At 38.8% G+C, this 17195-nt stretch overlaps 1 protein-coding gene and 2 long non-coding RNA genes across 9 annotated transcripts in view; 2 read left to right on the top strand and 1 right to left on the bottom strand.

The window, feature by feature from the left end:
- The window catches only part of LOC125754130 (melanoma inhibitory activity protein 2-like), a 137269-nt gene that overhangs the window by 58848 nt on the left and 61226 nt on the right, over positions 1-17195 (top strand). The gene's annotated exons all lie outside the window — the stretch shown is intronic.
- LOC112661869 (uncharacterized) lies at positions 5367-6802 on the top strand. Its single transcript, XR_003138052.3, has 3 exons — positions 5367-5472; positions 5583-5829; positions 6324-6802. It is a non-coding gene; the product is annotated as an uncharacterized LOC112661869 (long non-coding RNA).
- Positions 11304-17195, bottom strand: part of LOC112661843 (uncharacterized) — a 45585-nt gene continuing 39693 nt past the window's right edge. For both annotated transcript variants that reach the window (XR_003138031.2, XR_004811078.1), the window contains one exon: positions 11304-11910. This is a non-coding gene — a long non-coding RNA (uncharacterized LOC112661843). The remainder of the gene's footprint in view (positions 11911-17195) is intronic.

The raw sequence follows: 17195 nt of genomic DNA, 5'->3' as shown, positions 1-17195 counted from the left end.
CTGTGACCACCATGAGATTTCTGCAAGTATCCAGTGGTTTAAATGACTATCATCAATTTCCTGTCTCAAAATCCCTCTCCATATTCTTGTGCCTTTCCCATGACCGAGTTCTCTGCTCAGCACTGACCTGTCCCCGAAAGCAGTGTGCAGCATGGGACAGCAACCGGTGATGGGAGATGGGGTACCAGGAGGCAACGGGAACTATCTGTGAGTTATTGCACTGCAGGCTCTGAAGGACTACCTGTTTCACGTGTCTCTCCTAGCTTCTGGGGTTGCCCATCGACCATTGGCATTTCTTGACTTGGAGACACATGAACCCATCTCTCCCTTCATCATCCCATGGCCTTCTCCTTGTGTGTCTCTGTGTCTAAATTTCCTTGTTCTTAAAAAAGATATTAGTCATTGGATTAGGACCCACCTTAATCCAGTACGATCTCATTTTAACTTCATTTTACCTGCAAAGACCCTATTGCCAAATAAGGTCCCATTCACAAGTATGAAGGGTCAAGACTTGACCTTATCTTTCTGGTGGACACAATTCACTGTAATAAGGTCACTGTGAGTTATTTATTTTTTATTGTCTCAGATGGAATTGAACAACCCTGGCTGTGACCAAGTCAAAGTCTGGAGCCAGGGCTGTCGGTGGGAAGAGAAGACGTGAGCAGATAAAAACGTAATCCAAGGATGGAATGGATTGATCCGCTTGGTGTGAATTTGAACCAATGGAAAGAGAAAATGATGTAGATTTTGAGCCCTGTGTGTTTTTAAGTAAGCAAGCACGTGCTTCTTACTCGGTAAGTGCTCTGTAATCGTGACAGCTGCTGGTATGGTAGCATGTAAGTTCCATGAGTAGAGGTGCCATATTGTCCTGCATCCATCCCTGTGTGAGGCTTCCAACAAAAAGTCGGCAGAGTAGAGGAAGGGGAGGACCAAGCTAGGTTACAGAAGAGGGAGAGAGAAAGGATTTAGAAAAGGTGAGAATTTAGAACCATTTCTGGAGAAGGTTATGTCGTCTTCAGTGTCAATAATGCTTAGCACACATTTGTGATTCCCAAGAATCAACTATAACTAGTTCGAGCTCTCAGGCAGGTTATGTCCTATTCATTTGGTATTTGGGGTAGAAATAAATGAAGCAAACAGCGACAGAGCTCAGAAGCGGAAGTAGACAAGTAACAAGGAGTTTGGGAGTCTTTTGTCTCCAAACAGGAGCCCTCTCCTTCCCTTTGCTCACAAAAGACCTCTGGGCATTTGTACCAGGAACTTGCCCCGACTCATACAATTCGATGGATCAGGTGAAATGAACTTGAGCTATGGGCACTCTGTCCCCTGAAGGTCTTGCATGCCAATTGGATGCTGTGAAAACACCTCTTCATTATTCTGCCCCCCACTCCCAAACCTGAGAAACAGAAGTAATAAAGTCACTGTGAGTTATTCATTTTTTATTGCTTCAGATGAAATTGGACTGCGTATATACTTAGAGAATTCAGATTTTAATTGTGACTAATTACATTCAGACTCATAAAATAGCAAAACAACACCCAAGGCCAAATGGGAGGAAGATGGAGCTGCATTTCACAAAAGAGGATTTACCCTCCACTATGCTACTTGATGTCTGCCAGCCACATCTTATTACCTGGCAAAGACGTGTGGGGGTGGAGGCTTGGGGAGGAGGGCTTAATCAAGCCTGCTGTAGGAGAGTGAATAGACTTTCCTTCTAGTTTCCAAGGCATTCCAAGACTGAACTAGGCTTGTTTTTTTTTTTTTTTTCCTACAGAAAACACAAACTAAAAGAGACTAGTGAGTATACGCAGCTCTCTCACCTGTAGGGCATGAGTGCAGCCCAATAAGCCCACCAGTAGGAGAAGCCAGGGGAGTGTCCAGTGGGCAGGAAGAGGATTTGGATTACCTATTCAACCCTCTTCTTGGAGGTCTAGAACCACCATTGTCCCTGCCATGGGAGCTGCAACTTTTCAGGAATGGCCTAAAAGGGCAGCCCTGGTAGCTCAGGGGTTTAGCACCGCCTTCAGCCCAAGGTGTGATCCTGGAGACCCGGGATCGAGTCCCACGTTGGGCTCCCTGCATGAAGCCCGCTTCTCCCTCTGCCTGTGTCTCTGCTTCTATCTCTCTCTGTGTGTCTCTCGTGAATAAATAAATAAAATCTAAAAAAAAAAAAAAGGAATGACCCAAGAAATTGTGGAGGCTTAGGCCAGTTGATTAATGTTCAGCAAGTCAAAAATACACACCCCTTGCTTGCTTTTGTGCAAAATGGCGTGGATAATTGTAGGGAATCAAATACAAATGAAATTTTCCCTCAAGAAGCTCAAAGTCTGGCAAGAAAATACATTCACACATTGCAAGTGGTAAATGCCATAGACAAGTACAAATTAAGGACTGTAGAAGTCTGTCTCTTGTCTTTCCAGAGCCAGGAACTCATTGGCTGAGAAATAACAGTGAGGTCAGGAGGGTGCTTACTTGCTAGTTAACCTAAAAAAGTTATTATCTCTAAAGAAAAGACTGCAACACTGGGATTCCAAATTGTTTGTAACCTTTTTAAGGGTTTTGTTCACTGCTGAGCCCATATAGCTAGAAGACACCTAGTACATAGTGACCCTCAATATAGAATAGTTGAGATATGAATTAAATTGTTCTTTAAGATGCTCACTGAAAAAGGAGTTTGTCGTCTGGAAGTGTAAGAAGCAGTTGTAAAATCCAGTCATAACCCCCTCACAGATGAAGATATTTATCAATGTTAATTGAATTTGATGTTTCACAAATGTCTCTATCCCTGGAGGAATGAGTGATGTGAACACTTTTTCTAACTTGGTGAAGACTGCCATGGTCGATTTATAATCAGATAGAACAATGCTCTATATTTAAAAAAAAAATTAGAAAAAAACAGAAAATAACAAGTGTTGGCAAGAATATGGAGAAATCAGAACCTTTGTGCACTGCTGGAGTGAATATAAAATAGCACAGCTGTTGTGGAAAACAGCAGAGCCATTCCTCAAAAATCAGACACAGAATTCTTGCACGATCCAGGATTCTACTTCTGGATATATACTCAAAAGAATTGAAAGCAGTGTCTCAAAACTGAAATGAAAGAAAAAAAGCAAAATTAATGTCAGTGTTTGGAATTACATATAAATCTAGATTTAAAAAAAAATTTTATTTATTCATTTGAGAGAGAGAGAGAGACCATGAGCAGCGGTGGGGGAGTAACAGAGGGAGAAGCAGACTCCCCACTGAGCAGGAAGCTCGATGCAGGGGCTTAATCCCAGGACCCTGGGATCATGACTTGAGCCAAAGGCAGACACTTAAAGATCTGAGCCATTCAAGTGCTAGATTTTGAGATAAAAATAAGAGCAGATAAAAGTAGCTAGTCTTGGGAAGCTCTGAGACAGAAACTTCAAATCTTACATTAAGTAAAAAACTTCAATTTAACTGATAAAAGAAAGGAAACCAGTTAATGAGAGATGTCAACAGTTCATGTTTAGTTCAATAAAGTGCCGAGTCAGAGCTCATTGCTCTAATCAGTACTTCCAGTTCTACGAGGAACAGGAAACAACATGGGGCACACAGTTTTTCACAAAGTGTGTGTGCGTGTGAGTCTGTGTATGTATGCTTATTTGAGGAGGAACATATGTGAATGCTTGTATTTAACATTTCCCAACTCTCATGTAATGCCCTCCTTAAAAAGCTGGAACTAGTTCCAATTTTTCCCTCCTTGAACTTTAGGGTCAGTATGCTTTATTGAAGGCAATTTAATGCCATGGGAAGAAAAAATTCACAATTCTGATCAATGAGGAATAGAGGAGGGCCCTGAGGTAAATGCATGCAGCACAAACCAATGCTGAAAATGCTTCTTTTTTTCAAAAGATTGTATTTGTTTGTTTGTTTGTTTGTTTGTTTGTTTATTGAGAGAGAGAGAGATTGAGAACAGGTGGGGGAGGGACAGAGGGAGAGGAAGAGAGAGTCTCAAGCAGACTCCATGCTGAGCACAGACCACAAGGTGGGGCTTGAACTCAAGACCGACCTTGAGATCACAACCTGGGCTGAAACCAACCAAGAATCAGACACTTAACCAACTGCATCAACTCACCACCTCTGAAAAACACTTCTTTAGAGTGCTGGCAGGAATCAGACAGATGCCAAGATGTGGGCACAGCTATGGAACCAACAATGGATATGGAAGCATCATCCATGGGCGGCAACCACTGGAGAGCCACATCTCCTCTAGGATGAGGGGACAGCAGAGAGAGAGGATACCAGCCACCCACAGAGACTTGTGACTGAGAGACAGTGGCCATTAGCCCAGGAATGCACCTGCTGCTGACCCGTGGCCTGAAGGAACACAAACACCCCAACCATTTTATCCCCAGTTTCCTCTGGGGCTTCATGGACCAAATCCCATGGAATGCCATAGACAAAGGGTTCCAGGGGGGGCCCTTCATAGAGGTCAGCTTCCTGGGGCTCTGAACATGATGGGAAAGAGTGGAAGTGGATCTGGACAGCCCCACACAGAATACCCAACACAGCATTACTCTCTTTTTTATCTAATGCCTCTAAAACTAGTTCATGATATATTATGTTTTAAAATACATTTTCCCCCACGTTTATGTTATAATTGTTTAACTTCAGTTTGTGTCTGCGAAGCCAAGGGATACCCAAATATCTGATTAGACACTCTTCCAGGTGTGTCCGTGAGGAAGTTTGAATTTGCTCTCAGACTGATGACAGCGGAGCTGGGAAATCAATCTCCTCCCACCCTTGGTGCTCTTGACTTCTCCTGAGGTTTTAGCTCGCAGACGAGACTGTGGGACTTCTCAGCCTCCATAATCATGTGAGCCAATGCTTTATAATTAATCTCTCTCCTCTCTCTCTTTCTATATATCTAGATAGAGAGATATACAGATAGATCTTGCTGGTCCTGTTCTAATATGGTATCGATGTATTTACTTAGGAGAAGGAAAATTGCTAAAAGTAAACTAAATAAGAGAATTGAGTCACTCAGTCATGACATAATTGTCCAGCATGCATCCTAAAGGACAAAGTATTCTAAATTGTTTAGGAATAAGAACTCTATAATGACTTGGTATCTGTGCTTACACAAAGTAGTTCATGGACATTTTAGCTTAATATATATATTATATTAATTATATATATTATATATATATAATTTAACCACAATCATGCTGTGTATTCATCATCTGCAGTCTTCACTTGCTCAGAATTTTCAGAGTTCCCTGCTGGCAGCCGAACTTCCATCTGGGAAACGTATGAGCCAGTCTATATCTCCCATGATGAGTTTCCAAGGAAGCATTATAATGAAAGAATGTGAGTTACTCATAATCAATGACTAAAGGAAGCAACGTTCTAAGGAGTCATGCACTGTCTTTGGCAAGGTGGGAAAGCATAAACTCACAGCAGGCACTCAACAAATGCCACGCTGAATGAATGAAGCCCTTTCTCACGGTAAAAGAGATAGGGATGGGGTCATTTTTGCTCAGTGAGTGGAGCTAAGGAAACAGAAGAGATCATCCGCCACATTATCTTAACATTCGTTCCATTCTTGTTCTTCACAGTTCACCCTCAGATCCAGGGGAATGCAGGGCATGGCCCCTCCGGAAACCCAGGCAAGATGCCCCCACAGATGATCTGTGGCCCAAGGCGAGATCCTTGGCTGATAGAAGAGCAAGTCTACTCCACATTCAAGAGTAGCTGTGGCTGAGATGAATCAGTGACACACTGGAGTCTGGGACCCCAGCCAGGGTTCTTCTTGGAGTTGTGAGCTCATTCAGCCTTTGAGAAGGGCCACCACTTATATACATGGTAAGGAGGAGACATCAGTTTCCTTTATGACCCCATCAGGTGGTACCGACACCCTTCTTCTATGTGTTTAAAATAATGGACATTACGTCATGCCCTTGACAACGAAGATAAACATGTTAGGAATCCAAACATGATTCTAAATGCACATCCAGTGATGTGTGGCCCAGGTCCCAATAAGATTGAAGGATTCATTGCCCCAGCTCCCAGAGCCCTACTGCACGTGGCCCTCAGCTGTCAGCCCCTTTCCAAGTGGCCTCAGCTGAGGAGCTGCCTCACCCAGGAGGACATCCTCCTTCCAAGATGCCCTGCCTCCAGTGTTCACTTGATTTGGGATGCATAAGATTCAGGCTTGTTGCTCCAGCTCAGTACAGTTCTGAAAGGTCATCCCATCTTCTGATCTCCTGGGAGGGTTGGCCAAGGTTACCACTGACCCTGCATTGCATCTCAGCTCTGCCCCTTCCTAAATCCTGCTTCCCTCACTCTCCCTTCCACAGCTGTGGATCCAAAGACAGTCCCTGAAGAGTCCTGCATGCTAATCTCTGTCTCAGACTCTCAGTTCCCAGAGGACCCAACTTGCCGCAATTACCAACCCATTGGTTTACTCTTGCTCACTGCCCTTTTTTAAAAAATTAAAATGTAACACACATTTTGGATAGGGTACCCTACTTGGATGGGGTATGGTACCTAACTATCCAATTAAGTAATAATCTAGGTGTTGCTGTAAAGGTATTTTGTAGAAGTGATTAACACAATTAGTTGACTTTAAGTAAAGACTACCCTCAAGAATGTGGGTGGGCCTCACCCAATCAGTTGATGACCATACGAGGAGAAATTGATGTTTCCCCGGAGGAGAAAAAATTGTGCCTAAGAACTGCAACATCAACTCCTGCCTGAGTTTCAGTCTGCCAGCCTCCCCTGCAGATTTTGGACTTGCCAGCTCCACAGTCATGTGAGCCAAAACCTTAAAATAAATGTCTTGGTATATATATCCTTTTAGTTCTGTTTCTCTGGAAAACCTGACTTACATAGGTTTCCACCATGACTGGATTTTTTCTCTTTGTAGACTTGTCCTTTTTTGTATTTTATATATTTGGAGGTTATGTTATTAGTTACAAACAAATTTAAGATCATTTCATTTAAAGTTGCAATTTTTTTCAAGATTATATTTATTTGAGAGACAGGGCATGAACCCAGGGGAGGGGGAGATGGAGAAGGAGGAGCAGACTCATCGTGGAGCATGGAGCCCGATGCATGATCATCCCAGGACCCTGGGATCACGATCTGAGCCAAAGTCAGACACTTAACCAACTGAGCCACTCAGGTGCCCCAAGGTTGAAACTCTTTTTGCTCTGAAATGAACCACTTTTAGCTCTGACTTTGTAACTTTTGGTTTGCATAATATTTTTTCCCATCCTTTACTGGTTGATATATCTTATATATAAGATGTGTCTCTTATGAACAGGATGTTCAACTTTGCTTTATTTTATTATCTGGTCTGAGGAACTTAATATTTCAATTGAAATACTTAGTCTGTTTAAATATACTATAATTTAGGCTTAAATCTACCACTTTGCTATTTGTTTTCTATTTGCCCTGACTCTTCTATATTTCCTGTCCTTTCCTAAGATTTTTTGGATTTATGTAATAATTTATCATTATACTTCTTCTGTTAGCTTGTTAATTATACTAAAAAAATTGGAGGAGGCAGTATTTTCTTGGAGATTGATTACAACAGGTATTATTGACTTATTAAAGTGCTATTTTGGGGACATCTGGGCTCAGTGGTTGGACTTCTTGCCTCTAGGTCAGGTAGTGATCCCGGGGTCATGGGATTGAGTCCCACATCAGACTCCCCTCAGGGAGCCTGCTTCTCCCTCTGCCTATGTCTCTGTGTCTCTCATGAATGAATAAATAAAATCTTTTTTTTTAAAAAAAGTGCTATTTTTGTTGTCTATTTTAATTTTCTATTTTAGATCTCACAAAGTGATATTATTATTTATACAATTAGCATTCATCCAGATTTATGTGTATCCTTATCATTGCTCTTCATTATTTTTAATTCCTTTGTTTTGTTTCATTATACGTCATTTACTGTGATGAATGCACTACATATGTTGCTTGTCCATCTGAAGATAGCCTTGCCAGGTAGTTCCCATTTCACAGTTTTGAGGGAATCAAGGCTGAGAATAAACAGCTTGATCACTGGGAGCATAAGCTTTGAAAGTCAGTAGACTCCACCACCTGTGGTCTTGAGTCATCTATCCCTGTAAGCTTCTCTTTATCTATCAAATGACAGATACTAATAACAACAACGGCATCCACCTCATATTTCTAGTGTGAGCCTCTGATGAATTAAGGCACATTAAATGTTTAATGTCTGGCACATCGTATGTGCTCTACAAAGGTTGATCATGATGATGAGGAGCATCCTCTAATAGACACGTTGTGCACCATCACCGCTCCTGGGTTGTGCATCTCAGGGAAACTTGGCCCCCTTCAGTGCCTGGAGTGAAATGGCATTCAGCAATCCCTGAGAAAGATGTGACCATAGATCTGACTCAAGGGCGTCCAGGGTGACTATTCTGTATTGCCTTTATTCTCATAAAGCCCTTTTCCATTCTGAGATCTACAATCTGCCACGTTTTCTTCCAGGATTTTTATCAAGGCTGATTGTCAACATTTACATCTTTAATCCACCTGGTATTTACTTGAGGGTAATATATCAGAATACATATTTAAGTTTATCATATTAATGTCCTTATTCTGCTTCTGGAGTTTCTACTTCATTCCTTGTTCTAGTAGTCTGTGCCACCACCACCACCTGTTTTTAATTATATTAATATTAAACCATGTTTTTACATCTAGTACAACAAATATCACAAGTCAATCTTTTTCTATTTTGTTTCTGTTATCTTTTTTCAGCTCTACTCATGAATTTATTCTAGATGAATCTTAATTTTACTTGAACATGTTTCAATAAATCCCACTGGGAATTTAAATGCAATTACATTAACCCTATAAGTGAATGATTTTCATTTAATATATTCTTTTCTCATGTAGCTATCAGATTTTTTGGCTGCCTTCACCTTGTTTGCAAAATTCTTCATAAGTTCACTTAGGGTCTTCGTATTTTGTGTTACCATTGTAAAAGGGGAATTATTTCCATTAAATATTATACATAACTTTTTTCTGAATTTTAGAAAAGCCATTGTTGCTTATGAATTCCTTATGTGTCTAGCCACTTAATTTTAAAATTTGGGTGGGGGATCTTTCTAGACAGAGAATTATCATTCTCTAAAAATAATAAAAAGGTACATTTCTTCTCTTTCCAATGTTACATATCACACTATGTTGACTGAAATTTCTAGAACATTAGATGATAACAGTGGAGAAAACTTCCCTCCCTGGTTCTCGGTTTTAGTGGGGCATTTTATTTATTTATTTTTAAAACGTTTCTTTTTTAATTTATTTATTCATAGAGGCACACAGAGAGGCAGAGACACAGGCAGTGGGAGATGCAGGCACCATGCAGAGAGCCTGATGTGGGACTCCATCCAGGGTCTCCAGGATCACGCCCTAGGCTGCAGGCAGCACTAAACTGCTGTGCCACCAGGGCTGCCCTAGTGGGGCATTTTAATATCTCTATGGCAGGTATGGCTTTGGCTCTTAATTTCATGTATGTCCTCTATTAAGAGATAATGCTTACATTTCTGATTTTGCTGTTTCTTTTCTTCCTCTAACAAAAATGTCTAAACTAGTAATAGTAGTAGTAGTTCCAGCAGTTGCTAGTATATAATGAATACTCATCAATACTTAATACAGTAGATATTTAATACAGTCATCTCAAAATTTATGATGCAGGGTTGTATTATTCCCAGTTTAACAAAGAAATAGAAGTGTTAACTCATCTTGATCATGCATTTGCTAAGTGCATGGTTCAGCTTAGAACCCTGGTCTATAAGAGTTAAAGTGTGCCTTGAGGATTTTTTGTCATGCAGAGAGCTCATGGTCCCTATTCTGCATGTGCCCCCTCCTACATGGACTTCCCACCTGTCTCTGCTCAGCTCTGTGCCTCAGGAGGATAGCTTTTGTAAACTGTACTCCACTCCCTAGCCTCGTTTGCTGGCTGCCTTCTATTGGGTCTGGCCAACTAGGGTCACTGATACGACACTGGAAGATAAGGAGAAAGGTGATCATATTTCTTCCTTGACTCTCTCTCTCCCCACCCCAAAGTAAAAATTTTAGTAATAGTTGAGTCCACAGTAATAGCCCCTTTCCCATTGCTTAGCTGCCAGCACGACCTCTTCTCTTTCCCCCTCTGAATAAGGGGTAGCTTACCATGGGTGCTATCTCTAGGCGTCTCACCACCTTTGTATGTGTCCTTAGCTTTGCCAAGCTTGTTTCAAGCTGTCCCCTCACTAAAGTCTCTATCTAAAAAATCTGGTGGGGACCCTACTTATTCAGAGTTTCCACTTTTTCTAATTAAAAAATGTATCTTGTAAAACTCCAAGAAGTTAATTTAGGAGAAAAACCTAGATGACCTTGAGTTTAGCAATAACTTTTTAGGTCTATTTTTGAGTAATCCCTACACCCAACGTGGGGCTTGAACTCACAACTGAGGTCAAGAGTCTGATGCTTTACCAACTCAGCCAGCCAGATGCAATAACTTCTTAGATCTAAAAGCACAGTCAGTAAAAGAAAAAAATTAATATGTGGATTCCATTAAAATTAAAAACTTCTGTTTTGCAGATGACATTCTTCAAAAATGAACAAACAATCCTCTCTAAGGGAAAGTTTTTTCAAAGCACATGTTAGTAGAGGACTAGTATCCAAAATATACAAAGAACTCTTAAAAGTCAACAATAAGAAAACAAACAATTTAGAAATAAGCAGAAGAGCTGAACAGATACCTTACCAAATACTATATACAGATGGCAAATAAGTATATGAAAAGATGCTCTACGTGATTAGGGAATTGCAAATTAAAACAAGGAGCTACCTCTATTCACCTATTAGAATGCCAAAATGCAAAGCACTAACAACACCAGATGTGGGCTATGGAGCAAGAGAAACTCATATTCATTTCTGGTGTGAAAACAGAATCCTAGAGTGACTTTGAAAGTCAGTTTGGTGAGGCATCTGGGTGGCTCAGTTGGTTGAGTGTGTGCCTTTGGCTCATGATCTCAGGGGTCCTGGGATCAAGCCTTACATCAGGCTGCTTCTCCTTCTGCCCCTCCCCCTACTTATGTGCTTTCTCTCTGTGCTAAGTAAATAAATAAAATCTTTTTCAAAAAGACTCATTTTGGGGTTTTTTCTTACAAAATTAAATATGCCCTTACTATATATATGGCCTAATAATCATACTCCTTGGTATTTAGCAAAATGAGTTGAAAACCTATGTTCAGAGCAAAACCTGCACATGAATGTTTATTCATAACAGCAGCTTTATTTATAACTGCAAAAAAAATGAACTGTAAACCATGAAAAGACATAGAAGAACCTTAAATTCATGTTGATAAGTAAAAAACACCAATTTGAAAAGCTACATACTATATGATTCCTGCTGTAGGGAAGGAAAAATAATTTTCCCTCTACTCTTCTGAGTTCTTAGCTGAGACTCCTGCAGTAAAAGACAGATTAACAAGAAAAGAACAAAAATAAGTCTATTAACATTTCTGTCTCATGTGCACCTGGGAGATACACAGGGAAAAATGGGCCCTCAGGAGACTTGATGCCGGGGCAAGGGGTGGGGGGTCTGAAAGTTCAGAACAGAGTGTGTCTGGGTGCAATGCCCACTTCTAAGCTCGTCTTCGGTGACGAGAGTCCCTCATCCCTGATGAAGGCACTCCCGGAGGGGATTGATGACAGTTGAGGTCTTTTTGCAGGATCTGACTTAAGGCAGATGATGGAGATCAGAATCTCTCCTGCACCTGCTGTTTTCAGATGTCTTCAGCTCAAAGTAATCAGTGTACCAAAGCAGCATATGTTAGAGTGGCATGTCCTGAAGTCCCTCAGTCACATTTTTGGGGCATCATATTCTGCTTCCCTTTACTATGAGATGACATTCTGGAAAATTCAAAGCTGTGGAGATAATAAAAGGATCAGAGACTTGGGAGGAGGGAAAGGTGAATACATGAAACACAGGGAGTTTTAGGACCGTGAAATCTGTAGGATGCTGTAATGGTGAATATGGGGCAATATATAGTTGTCCAAACCCACAGAAGGTACAACACCAGGAGTGAATCCTAATGTAAACTATGGACTGGAGTTAGTAACAGCGTATCAAGAGGCGCTCATCACTTAGAACGAATGAACGCCCCTAATGTAAGATGTTAATAGTAGAGAAGACTGCAGGAAGAGAAAGGATATGGAATCTCTCTGTACTTTCCACTCATTTTGGGGGGAGCACACCTAAAACTGCTCTAAAAAATAAAGTCTATTTTTTTTTAAATTTTTATTTATTTATGATAGTCAGAGAGAGAGAGAGAGGCAGAGACACAGGCAGAGGGAGAAGCAGGCTCCATGCACCGGGAGCCCGACGTGGGATTCGATCCTAGGTCTCCAGGATCGCGCCCTGGGCCAAAGGCAGGCGCCAAACCGCTGCGCCACCCAGGGATCCCTAAAGTCTATTAATTTTTTAAATGCATCCTCATTTTGAATGCATTTTCAGTAGAGATAATTGTGTAGCTTTTCCCTTCAACTGTAGACATGATATATTAAATTGATAGATTTCCTAGTGCAGTGTTGTTCTTACATTCCTGGAATAATTCTATTTGATCGTGTGGTATGTTCTCGTTTTTATTTAGCACTGAAATTGATTTGTTAGGATTTCATTTAGAATTCTTGCACCTACATTCATAAGTGAGAGTGTCTCATCTGCTATTTTTTTTTTAAGTTGAGCGGGTTTGGTGCTTTCTCAAGCATTGGTATCAAGTTAATATAACTTCATGAAAATAAATTGAGATTTAAATATAACTATAGATTAGGCATATGTGCTATATTATATACAGTAGAAAGTATTTTGTATAAAGCCACTTGACCTTGAAATCTTGAAGTGATTTAAAAATCTCTGAAAAAGACTTTTAGAAGCATGCATAGTCATTGGACTATTCAGGTTTCCTGCTTCTTTTCAAGTAAAGTTTTATAATTTACAGTTGGCCAGAAAAATGTGCTTTTCATAAAAATATCAAATTTATTTATAGAACATGTATTTTAAGGTTATCCTTATTTGTTTAGTTTTCTCTGAATCTGTACTCATATTTTTTTACTCCCACATTTGCGTATCTTTATTTGAATCCAATTCGTTTAATCAAAATAGTAAAAATTAAAAATGAATGCATGTCTGTTGTTGAGTTTCTCTTATTTATATAGCTAGCTTTCAGATTTATTAATCTATCAACTCAATAGCTTTCCCCTTTCCTGCTACGAGGGGAGGAAGGTCTCCTCCATTCTAGGTTCTCCAGCTGGGGTCTGTGAATTAGACTAGGCACAAGCAAATGAACAGGGGAGTGGGTAGTCAGTAACCCAAAGGTTAGATCTACAGAAAATGGGTTTGGGAACTTTTGGTCAGGGAGGCAATTTGTGGGAAGGTGACCATGAAAAGTATGGTAAACAGGAGTTGCTTAGGCGCACCTGGGTGGTTCAGTGGTTGGAAGTCTGTCTTTGGCTCAGGTCGTGATCCAGGGATGGAGTCCCACCTTGGGCTCCTCATGGGGAGCCTGCTTTTCCCTCTGCCTGTGTCTCTGCCTCTCTCTGTGTGTCTCTCATGAATAAATAAAATCTTTTTAAAAAAAAAGAGTTGCTTAGTAAGATTTGTTCTGCACATTTAAATTGATGCCTTCTTTGTTCTTAAGTGTCCCTCTCTTCCAGGTACAGGAGAAGACACATCTCTACTAATGAAGATTTCCTTTGCAGAAGACAAACCTGTACCCTGTTTTCAGAGCTTTTCCTGTGTCTGCTTGTTCTCAGTGGCCTTCAGTTCAAAATAATCTCTATGCCAAAGATATATTTGGGGGTGGCATATTTTGGTACCCCTCACTGATAATTTTTTAATGAGATATGATTGACATACAACATCATATTAGTCTTAGGTATACAACATAATGATTTGATATACTGGCATATATACAAGTGAAATCATACTGTATTTGTCTTTCTCTGTCTGACTTACTTCAGTTAGCAGGATGCCCTCAAGGTCCATCCATGTTGTTGCAAATGTCAGGATTTACTTCTTTTTTTGTGACCAAATAGCATTCCAGTGTGTGTGTGAGTGTGTGTGTGTGTGTCTGTGTAGTTTTCTTTATCCATTAAGGATACAAGTCCCTTATAAGGTATATTATTTGCAAAATTTTTCTCCCATTCTGTGGAAGTTTTTTTCCCCACTGTCTTGATGGCATGCTTTGAAGCACAAAAGTGTTTCATTTTGATGATGCTAAGTTTATCTATTTCTGTTGTTGTTGCTTTTGCTTTTGGTGTCCTGTCTAAGCAATCACCAAATCCAAAGTCACAAAGATTTACACTTAGGTTTTCTTCTGAGGGTTTGATAGTGTTAGCTCCTCTATTTTGGTGTAGATCCACATTGACTATTTTTTTGCATATAACATGTGAGAGGGCTTGAACTCTATTTTTTTTCATGTGGACATCTACTTGTCCTGGAACCATTTGTTAAAAAGACTATTCTTTCCTCCATTGAATTGTCTTGGCACATAATTTTAACTATAGTTTGTCAGGGTTATTTATAAATGGTTTATAGTTAGAACTTTCATTTTCTAGTGAGCTAATGTTTGAAAAGTTTGCTTTTTATTCCCAAATGATTGAATTCTTTTAAATGTTTTACCAGTATTAATTTTTATCACATTGTGGTGAAAGGCTGTTATAGACAAATAAAATTTTATTAAAATCTTATAAACTATATGAGATACGTGTTTCAGTTAATATTTTTCAAAAACTTAGAAGAGTATATTGAATCCAATGTGGGAAACAAAGTCAAAAGAAAAAAATTAAAATTCCTTACTACCTACAGCCCATTGACAAGTCCTTGAAATAAGCAGAGCAACCTTCCTCTGGGATCTCAGCTGTGTCAATACTGACACTTTACTAAGGGCAAAAGATAATTTTAGCTTAACATTGTCCTGACCCCCCAAATCTTATAAGTTTGCTTTAACATAGAAAAATTCCTTTGGAAACTTCTTTTATCTCTACCCCCTAAGATCTATGTTAGTGATCATCCTCCAAGAGTATGCTCCATTGATATACATCTGAAGGGTCTCATGGCTAAGGTTTTATTAGACAATAATAATTGGCCTTTTCCTAACAATAGTCAACCCCCGCGAGATCCTGGAAACCTTGCTTCCAAAATTCCTTAGGGACTTACGCTATCCCTGATCCCCTCCAAACTTGAAAGTATATAATCATCTCACACAACTGCAGTGCACCTCTTTCTACCCATGTGGCCTATGTCCATGTGCTTTAATAAAACCTCCTTTTTTTTGCACCAAAGATGTCTCAAGAACATTTCCACATCAAAATCTTTGTAAGGTAAAATATTTAATATCTATTAATTAGAATCTTATTAATTACATTATTTAAATCCTCTACAACCTTTTATTTTGGTCTTGATTCATGAATATTGAGGATAACATGCTTCAAGTTCTCTGATTTCTTGTATTTCCAAATGCTTGTATGTTATTTATTGTAGAGATACACTTTTAATGCATTACATTTCATGACAATTTTATCTTCATTGTGATTTTTCCCTTGTGCATATAAAATGATCATCTTTGCAATATTCTATGCTTCTTCACCTTGGATTCTCCATTGTTATGCTTTCTTTGGTTTGTGTTTATTTGATATAACTTTTCACATACTTTAACTTTCAATTCTCTTGATTATTTTCTTATTGCATTAATCTTTTACTTCTAATAAGAAATATTAACATTGTTTATCAAATTCATCCATTTAAATTTATTTTTGTACATGATATATATTGTCATACCTGAAATTAATGATGATGATTAATAATAATAAGTAATAACCAGCAGCAGTTCAAGCATTGCTTGAACATTGTGAACCAGACACTAAGTACTTTTCAGCATTATTTTATTTATCCCTCAAATTAACCTTTGAATTAGGTTTAAAGTAACCCACCTTATAAGTGCAGAAATCAGCTTTAGGAAGTTGATGTTTTGTATCCTTGTTTCTTTGGCTTGCTCTTTTCTTGTTTTCTTTTTTTAAAGAATTGACTATTTTTAATGTTTCTTACTTCTAATAATTAAAAAGATGTACACATGTATTTTTAATTATCTAATAAGCTTCTTTGAATCTTAGGACATGCACTTGAAACAATATTTCATTACTATTGCCAAAGAAAGACAGTTTTTATTGATACTTCTTGATGTAAAAGTAGAAAATTAGCAACTTTGTATTTCCTTGCTCTTTTCCTACATCTAATTCTTAATTTTGGTTGCCAATAATTTGGAACTTAAAGGTGTGTGAGAGAGAGAGGGAGAGAGAGAAAAAGACTCCTTTCACTTTTATGAAAATTTAAAAAATATATGCACCCTGTGTTCAATTTTTTTCAATAATTATTACAATTTAAAAAATCCGAATGTTCTCTAATATATCTGCCATAATTTCCACATTCTCAAGTTTTTGCTTTGCTTTGATGCAATACATATTCAGTGTGTGTGGGGGTGTTTTCTCATGTTTTGTTGTTTATAAAGGGCACGGAAATGAACTGCATTCTAAAGCCTTGACTATTTGTTTTTGCTTTTACAGATGAAGAAAAACTTGTTTAGTCTAGATTCGTGGTTACAACCTTTCCCCTTTAAATCTCTGTAAATGGCACTCTTGTTTATATCTGATATTCATTACCATGGAAAAGTCTGAGACAAAGATTATTTTTCTTTATTTTAGGTAAATTGACTTTTTCTGCCTGAATACTTGGAGGATGTACTTTTTACTGAGATTTGTATGAATGTCACAAAATTGCATCTGGATGTTACTCTATTTATTCTGAAAATAGATAAAGCATTTTGATTAACAAACTTAAATTATTCAGATGAAAAGCATGCTATTTTATTTTAGCTTTGATGGTTACTTCTGTTCTATTTGCTACATTGAAACACACACCCACACCCATACACAGAGTTGATTTTATCAATCTTATATTGTATCTGGGTTTTGAATGTTTCCTCCCTCCAAGATTATGTTCTATTTGAGCATTTACATGGTTTCAGTGTTACCTTTAGATCACTGATCATTTGGGGTTTCTTCTTATGTGAAATATAAATCCAATTTTACATTCTCATCAATGAATCTAGTGTTTGAATGCCATTTACGAGAAAATTCTTAATTTTCCCAATGAT

This window comes from Canis lupus, chromosome 31 (assembly GCF_003254725.2).
Source record: "Canis lupus dingo isolate Sandy chromosome 31, ASM325472v2, whole genome shotgun sequence".
Lineage (NCBI taxonomy): Eukaryota > Metazoa > Chordata > Mammalia > Carnivora > Canidae > Canis > Canis lupus.
This window is presented reverse-complemented; position numbering and strand designations above follow the sequence as displayed.